This window comes from Sinocyclocheilus rhinocerous, unplaced genomic scaffold (genome assembly GCF_001515625.1).
Source record: "Sinocyclocheilus rhinocerous isolate Xijiao unplaced genomic scaffold, SAMN03320098_v1.1 scaffold585, whole genome shotgun sequence".
In the NCBI taxonomy this organism is placed as follows: domain Eukaryota; kingdom Metazoa; phylum Chordata; class Actinopteri; order Cypriniformes; family Cyprinidae; genus Sinocyclocheilus; species Sinocyclocheilus rhinocerous.
Window position 1 is genome coordinate 235,696 of NW_015630024.1, and position 8,825 is coordinate 244,520.

An 8,825-nucleotide genomic window follows, 5' to 3' on the forward strand; every position below is an offset into this window, starting at 1 on the left:
TTTTATTTTTTTAAGCATGTACTGTTCAGAAACATTTGGTTCTGATGTTTTTGAAATGCACTTTTACCAGCGTTTTTTTAATGGAACTTACTTGTGGAACTCTTACAGTGGGAAATTTTTTAGAAAGTCCAGATGTCATGGTGAAGCATTGTGAAACCTTACTGAAATACTTTTTTTCCCCCTCAGGTGCACATGAAATATTATCATATTTAAGACCTATTTGTACTGTATGCCACCTCTAACCTCATTTTCATTTAATTGCTCTCTTTATGGCGTAATGGTATGCAATAACCTCCGTCTGGATTTAAATGCCATTGAAATCTTAAGCTGTAGGCCACTGGTGACAGAAATGAAACCTGTAAAATACTGTGAGAATGTTGTAATGACCGCGAGTTCTCAAGCATAACGTGGGCTTCATGAGAGGAGCTAAAATGTGTGATTTATCCAGTAATTCATGTGATTTGTCCAGTTACTTAAAAAGGCCAGCTTGAATCCTCCTGTGCTTTTTCACTTTAAGACATTCTATTTTAAGTAAGTCTTTTCCCCTCACTTTTCACTCTCAGCATCCATTTGTTGTCTGGTTTGACCTTGTTTACTTCCTTGAGACTTGTTTTATTTCTAAATACTTTAAACACTTCTCTCCTTCTAGAAATTATAGACTGTAGACATTAGTATTGCTTTTAGCTGTCCAATTTTCTAATCACATGCATCGAATCCTAGAGCAACAGGGATCTGGAGACTGTTAATGAAAATGTCAGGAAATATTACTCTACCAGAAATGGCTTTAAATTTGGTAATAGCTGTGCTTGTGTGATTAATTTCCCCTCTGTTACATTAGAAGCTGGTATAATCAGAAGAGTCCAGTGGAGATCCTTGCTGCAAAAATGAGAAACTAGGCAATTAAAAATATCTTAGTCATCTCTGCTTTTACAGATTGGCCCAGATCAGGAGATTTATAGCAAACACATCCTTTGATGCTAAAAGTTTTATCGGTCATGATACCTTTCCACATCCTGATGCTGTTTTTCCATGGCCACTATAGGAACACTGCAATGTCACTAAATAGAGGAAGTTCCACAGTATCCTAGTAATCTTTTAATTTACTACCATCTCAATGAGACGCACTGAGCGGCAAACAAAGTACTCAAGAGCATGAGGTTTTACAGTGTTTGACCAAGAGCAGAACCTGTACAGTCATGTGTTTGGATAGCAAGTACAAACAGTTTAGAGTCATAAATAACTGACAGCTGTATCATATATTTAAACAGGCAGTCTGTATTCTGTATTTGTCTCTGAAAAGCTTGCACAACAATGCAAATGTATTGTCCCTTTTATAACATTTTGATCATTTTGAGCACACATTTGGTGTTATAAAGCAAATAACAGACTTTGATTTGTGCACAGATTCAGTACTTCATCAATTTAAAACAAGATGAGGGAGATGTATTATAGCTGTTAAAAATGTAATACAAATAAAAATAAAAACTTTAAGTAAAATTTAAGTAAATACATTTAAAATGTAATAAATAATAAATGTGACTTTCATAAATTGAAATCTTAGGCAGATCATTGGTGACAGAAATGAAACCTGTAAAATACTGTGAGAATGTTGTAATGACCGCAAGTTCTCAAGCATAACATCTAAAATATTGGGCATGTGGGCTTCATGAGAGGAACTAAAATGTGCTTTGGACAAAGTTTTTTATATGATTTAACCAGTAATTCACGTGATTTGTCCAGTTATTTATACTTAATAAGGCCAGCTTGAATTCTCTTGTGCTTTTTCACTTTTAGACATTCTATTTTAATAATGTAATACTTTTAATAATATGTATTATAAAATACATGTATTATAAAAACTACAGCAGCAGCACTGACTGAACGCTCAGTACCGCGGATGAGATTAAACTGAGCGCAGAGTGGGAGGAGTTTATGTGGGAGGAGCTGAACAGTGAAGGCCACGCCCACTGTCAGACAGACCGGTTAGACAGGAGAGACCCATCACCCGAAGGCATTTGACTTACCTGAGACTTGTAGGAGCGCACATCTGCTCAAGACACCAACTAAGCTTTGCGAGTGTTCGGTTACATAAGCAAGAACAGCAGAAATCAGCCAGTTCAATGTAGCCATCCTGCTAGCACGATCATTAAAGCGGGATTATAGGAGCTCATCATCTCCCTATGAACAGCAGGTAAGCGCAGAACTGATACTTTTCTGCCCTGTGAGATCTCGAAGACAGTGTATTGAATGCACTTGATTGAATTCGAATAAGAAAAAAATTATAGCATGCCTGCATAAGTACAAGGTTTATAAGGTGTAGGACAGTACATGATCAAAATGTTCTATTGAATGATTTAACTGATATCAAAAATATTACTGAACTACATATTCATCGTGTCATTAATATCACATTTAAATCTATTTAAAGTATTTTATATTTACTATGGTTGTTATAGTTAGTTATTAAGAACATGCAGTGTGCTTCATATGGCAACATCTAAATTAACTGCATTTATTCAAGTAAAATGGATAGATAGATAGATAGATAGATAGATAGATACTGTAGTTTTTGTACACTTTTTTACAGTCTAATTATATTAGCAGGTGGAAAGTGCTGATATAGGCGTTCGTTATGTAATGAGCTTTGCATCGGTCTAATCCTGGGAATAAGAGGATAGAATGGCTGGGAAGTCTTCAGTGTTCTAGTTTGTCAGTGCAAGTCAACAGCTTAATAATGGGTGACTTGTTATGTTTCAGAGTTAAGTGCTGGTTTGTGTTGTCATATTTGATTCTTTTGTCAACTGGAATGGAAATGCAGTTCAAAATGAGGCGGGATCTCATTTGAATATTGATTAGAATATCTATAGTCTGGAATATGGACAGTTTTTCTAAAGCTGGTTACTTGGTTACGACAGAAAATGAATGAAATATCTTTTTGGTTGTATTGTTTACTTTTAGTTTATACTGAGTTCATAATAACTGTAATGTTAAACTGAAACTGATTTCACGTTTGGTGATAGGCTACAATAAAAATAACTGTTAATTGTTTATCTTGATATGATCAACAGAGGTCAGACAAAGTGTATGAGCTGGAATCCGTGTGGAGAGTAGAATGTGGCCAACAGTTCTGACTGAACGGTTGCAGTTATTGATGTTATTAATATATATATTATATATAAACCAGTTTTGTAGCTTTTTATATACAGTATATTGCTCTTAATATTTTGAAGAGGAGTTTGTGGGGATGTCAGTTTTCTATTCAGCACTGACCTATTTACTGTTCACTTGATGAACTCACTCACTTCTGCATAATTTTATGCTTTTATTGCTTGGCATCATCAGGTCTCTTTGAGGTACACATCCTATGTCAGCGTGACGTTGTTGTTGAGTCATCGCAGACTGTTTGCACTTTTGGAAAGCTGTGTTTACTCAGTTGGTTCTCATATTGCAGTAAAAAAGTTCATGAAAAAGACTGAAATTTAAATTGTTATTCATTGAAAATTGTTCCTTTTCTTGCAGTTCTCGAGTCCTATACTTAATTTTAGAGAGAATTTTAGAGAGCTTCGGTGGTTAAAAAGATTTTCATTCAATAATTACATTTCATTCTGTTCTTCCTAAAAATACATTGTATAGATACCAGTAGACTTAATATATAGTGCATATGGACTACTTTTATGGTAATTTATGGACTGTTATAGAGTTTTTTGTTCTCTTTAGAGCTCGACAGATGAGATTAATTAAATATAGTTTTAAGTTGTAAAATATACAGACATCCAGACACATTGCCACGGTAGTTTTTCACTTTGAGTTTCTGGCAACAACAGCTCCAAAGTTTTTATTATAAATTTATTGCAAGTTTTTTTTTTTTAAGTGTGAGCCACTGAGTGACAAATTCAGACAGGTGTTCATTTTTTCTCAATTACTGTAGTTTGTGCTATTGATATAGGACTGTTCTTTGCTAAGAAATAATGACTGAACATAACCACAGAGCTTTTGAATTAGATGATTGATTAATGGACATAATGGAACATCAGTCTGGCATTCAGGTAATTCACTGCGATTTGCTGAGCTGATGTCAATAGAAGTCATTCAAAGTTAATTAAAAATATCATTTAACATGAGCAGAGTAATGCAGTACTGAAATGTATTGTGGAAATCTGGGTGAAGCAACCATGGATGAATCCGTCTGGGTCTTGCAGAAACGTGAGTTCACAAGCACAAGTGCTGATATGTGTCTAGATTACAAGGGAAGATGTCAGAGAGCTTGTCCGACTGGTTTCACCGTTAATTGAAGTCGTTCTGTTTATTCCAACAACAATGCCCATTTTTATCTATACAAAGAGTGAGGAGTATTTTGGGTTCTGCTCAGTACACATGCTACTTCTTCTCTTTGCTTTTTGTATTTCTTAGACAGCTTGTAAATATAAAGCATGATTTTATATCAAATTCAGATGCATTCCTAACAGACTGATTCATAATGCTGCCCACTTACATTAAAGGGAATGTTCACCCAAAAATGAAAATTCTGTCATTAATCAGACCCGTGAGACCAGCGTTCATCTTCAGAACACAAATTAAGATATTTTATCTTAATTTATTTTACAGATGTCCTTGCTACGTTTCTGGACCTTGATCGTGGTAATTACATTGCTGTTTATGGGAGGGTCAGAGAGCTCTCAGAATTGATCTAAAATATCTTAATTTGTGTTCCGAAGATGAACGGAGGTCATACGGGTTTGGAATGACATGAGGGCGAGTAATTAATGACAGAATTTTTGGGTGAACTATCCCTTTAAAATAGCTTTGGGCCAAAAGCCTCTTCATTACTATGTCACAGATCAAATATTCAACTACATTAACCATTTGGAAACTTAAGTGCATTGATTCATTTAACTGTGATTGAAATGATCCATATTGTGTATTCAGGGATAGTTCACCCAAAAATTACAATTCTGTCATCATTTACTAACTGTTCCAAATCGGTACGACTTTTTATTTCTGAAACACAAAAGAAGGTATTTTCAGAAATGACAGCCTGATTTGCATTTTTTGTTATTTTGGACACCATTGACTTTCATTGTATGGACACAACCATTCTTCAAAATATCATATTCTGTGATCTGCAGAAGAAAGAAATGTTTGGAACGGCATGAGAGTTAGTAAATGATGACAGAATTTATTTGTTTGTTTATCCATTTGTTCATTCATTCATTCATTCATTCTTTTATTCATTATTTATTTACTCATTTATTTATTTATTCATTTATTTATCCATTTGTTTATTTATTAATTTATATATATTTACTCATTTTTTGCTCATTCATTCATATATTTATTTAAATTTTTTTAGTGAACTAAGTTGTTGTTTTTTTAAAGAATTGTGAAACAAACTCAGAATTGTGAAGGAAAAGTGAAATAAAATAAAAGTGAGATATAAACTCTCAATTGCGAGAAAAAAGTCAGAATAATGACATTGCTATTATGAATGACCTTTTTTTATTGAACTTTTTCCTCCGAATTGCGAGATGTAAACTCAGAATTCTGAGAAAAAAGTCAGAATTCTGAGAAAATTCTGAATTCTGAGTTTATATCTCACAGTTCTGAGGAAAAAGTGATGTGAAAAAAGTCCGAATTGTGAGAAAGTTCTGAATTCTGAGTTTATATCTCACAGTTCTGAGGAAAAAGTGATATGAAAAAAGTCCGAATTGTGAGAAAGTTCTGAATTCTGAGTTTATATCTCACAGTTCTGAGGAAAAAGTGATGTGAAAAAAGTCCGAATCGTGAGAAAATTCTGAATTCTGAGTTTATATCTCACAGTTCTGAGGAAAAAGTGATGTGAAAAAAGTCCGAATCGTGAGAAAATTCTGAATTCTGAGTTTATATCTCACAGTTCTGAGGAAAAAGTGATGTGAAAAAAGTCCGAATCGTGAGAAAATTCTGAATTCTGAGTTTATATCTCACAGTTCTGAGGAAAAAGTGATGTGAAAAAAGTCCGAATCGTGAGAAAATTCTGAATTCTGAGTTTATATCTCACAGTTCTGAGGAAAAAGTGATGTGAAAAAAGTCCGAATCGTGAGAAAATTCTGAATTCTGAGTTTATATCTCACAGTTCTGAGGAAAAAGTGATGTGAAAAAAGTCCGAATCGTGAGAAAATTCTGAATTCTGAGTTTATATCTCACAGTTCTGAGGAAAAAGTGATGTGAAAAAAGTCCGAATCGTGAGAAAATTCTGAATTCTGAGTTTATATCTCACAGTTCTGAGGAAAAAGTGATGTGAAAAAAGTCCGAATCGTGAGAAAATTCTGAATTCTGAGTTTATATCTCACAGTTCTGAGGAAAAAGTGATGTGAAAAAAGTCCGAATCGTGAGAAAATTCTGAATTCTGAGTTTATATCTCACAGTTCTGAGGAAAAAGTGATGTGAAAAAAGTCCGAATCGTGAGAAAATTCTGAATTCTGAGTTTATATCTCACAGTTCTGAGGAAAAAGTGATGTGAAAAAAGTCCGAATCGTGAGAAAATTCTGAATTCTGAGTTTATATCTCACAGTTCTGAGGAAAAATTGATGTGAAAAAAGTCAGAATCGTGAGAAAATTCAGAATTCTGAGTTTATATCTCACAGTTCTGAGGAAAAAGTGATGTGAAAAAAGTCAGAATCGTGAGAAAATTCTGAATTCTGAGTTTATATCTCACAGTTCTGAGGAAAAAGTGATGTGAAAAAAGTCAGAATCGTGAGAAAATTCTGAATTCTGAGTTTATATCTCACAGTTCTGAGGAAAAAGTGATGTGAAAAAAGTCAGAATCGTGAGAAAATTCTGAATTCTGAGTTTATATCTCACAGTTCTGAGGAAAAAGTGATGTGAAAAAAGTCAGAATCGTGAGAAAATTCTGAATTCTGAGTTTATATCTCACAGTTCTGAGGAAAAAGTGATGTGAAAAAAGTAAATTGTGAGGAAAAAAAGTCGCAATGACCTTTTTAATTTTTTATTCTGTGGTTGGAAACAAGCTTCCATAACTATCCCTTTAAGAAGAAGGCAATTCAATAAAGACACGCCTGTTATTTTATTGCTGCAATCTTGTAAACCAATTAGTAAATCAAGTGAGTCATTAGTAATTCATCATGAGTTTACATCTTCAATGTGATCTGATTATACCTGAATGACGACAGACTACTTAGAGATTTGTGTTAATTAGTCTTACACAGTTATCGCCGGCCACCTAGACGACTAGATATGTCCCCAAAGACACAGGTCCACCCGTCAACGATGTAATGATCCTAATCCCTAACGTTAGTCTGAATTTGGCTTACGGCCGATCACCTTTCAGCTCTATGTCATGTGAGAAAGTTCTGAATTCTGAGTTTATATCTCACAGTTCTGAGGAAAAAGTGATATGAAAAAAGTCAGAATCGTGAGAAAATTCTGAATTCTGAGTTTATGTCTCACAGTTCTGAGGAAAAAGTGATGTGAAAAAAGTCCGAATTGTGAGAAAATTCTGAATTCTGAGTTTATATCTCACAGTTCTGAGGAAAAAGTGATGTGAAAAAAGTCCGAATCGTGAGAAAATTCTGAATTCTGAGTTTATATCTCACAGTTCTGAGGAAAAAGTGATGTGAAAAAAGTCCGAATCGTGAGAAAATTCTGAATTCTGAGTTTATATCTCACAGTTCTGAGGAAAAAGTGATGTGAAAAAAGTAAATTGTGAGGAAAAAAAGTCGCAATGACCTTTTTAATTTTTTATTCTGTGGTTGGAAACAAGCTTCCATAACTATCCCTTTAAGAAGAAGGCAATTCAATAAAGACACGCCTGTTATTTTATTGCTGCAATCTTGTAAACCAATTAGTAAATCAAGTGAGTCATTAGTAATTCATCATGAGTTTACATCTTCAATGTGATCTGATTATACCTGAATGACGACAGACTACTTAGAGATTTGTGTTAATTAGTCTTACACAGTTATCGCCGGCCACCTAGACGACTAGATATGTCCCCAAAGACACAGGTCCACCCGTCAACGATGTAATGATCCTAATCCCTAACGTTAGTCTGAATTTGGCTTACGGCCGATCACCTTTCAGCTCTATGTCACCCACTAGTGCAACTCTACACATCTGAGGAGAGGAGGTGAGTTGGATCTGGCTTGTGCTGGATGGATATGTATTGTGCAACTGCTGCAGAGTTTTGCTGCGGGGGCTGGAAAACAGTATTTGAAACAACAACACGCTGAAGACTCACAAATGTCTGAATTGTCAGGGAAAAAAAGTGTTAGTCGACCGTGAAAGTTTCTATTTGACAGCATTTTTGACAGTTGCTTCCTGCTATGGTTTTCCACTAAATTCTGGATAATATCTAAACAGATGGCCCCTTTTCTAGGAAATATTTAATTGTCTTTCTTGGACAGACGTTTGGCATGTGACAACATGCCCTATGTATACTGGAAAAAAATGGTTTAGATACAGTTTTCACTGAGAAATTGCTAGTACATTTCACAATTAATTACAAAGAATTGGCAAGTAACATAATTAATTGTATATGAAATTTTGAAGTAAAAAGACTGAAATAGTATGTGCTCCAATGATCTTTATTTACAACTTTTGAAAACTCATTTTTACAATTTAGAACCAAACCTATGGAAGATTGTTTCAGTCATGGAATAAATAGAGAAAGTAATCGCAAGTCTTCCATCTTGCAATTCTAAGAAAATCTGAATTGTGAGATATAAACTCACAATTTCAAGAAAAAAGTCAGAATTATGAGATAAAAAGTTGCATTTATATCTATCTATCTATCTATCTATCTATCTATCTATCTATCCATCTATCCATCC

At 34.2% G+C, this 8,825-nt stretch overlaps 1 protein-coding gene across 1 annotated transcript in view; it reads left to right on the forward strand.

The window, feature by feature from the left end:
* The first annotated feature begins 2,014 nt into the window (after positions 1-2,014).
* The window catches only part of prlra (prolactin receptor a), a 28,445-nt gene continuing 21,634 nt past the window's right edge, over positions 2,015-8,825 (forward strand). Inside the window, exon 1 of the mRNA XM_016551836.1 lies at positions 2,015-2,191. The gene's annotated coding sequence lies outside the window, so the exon portion shown is untranslated. The remainder of the gene's footprint in view (positions 2,192-8,825) is intronic.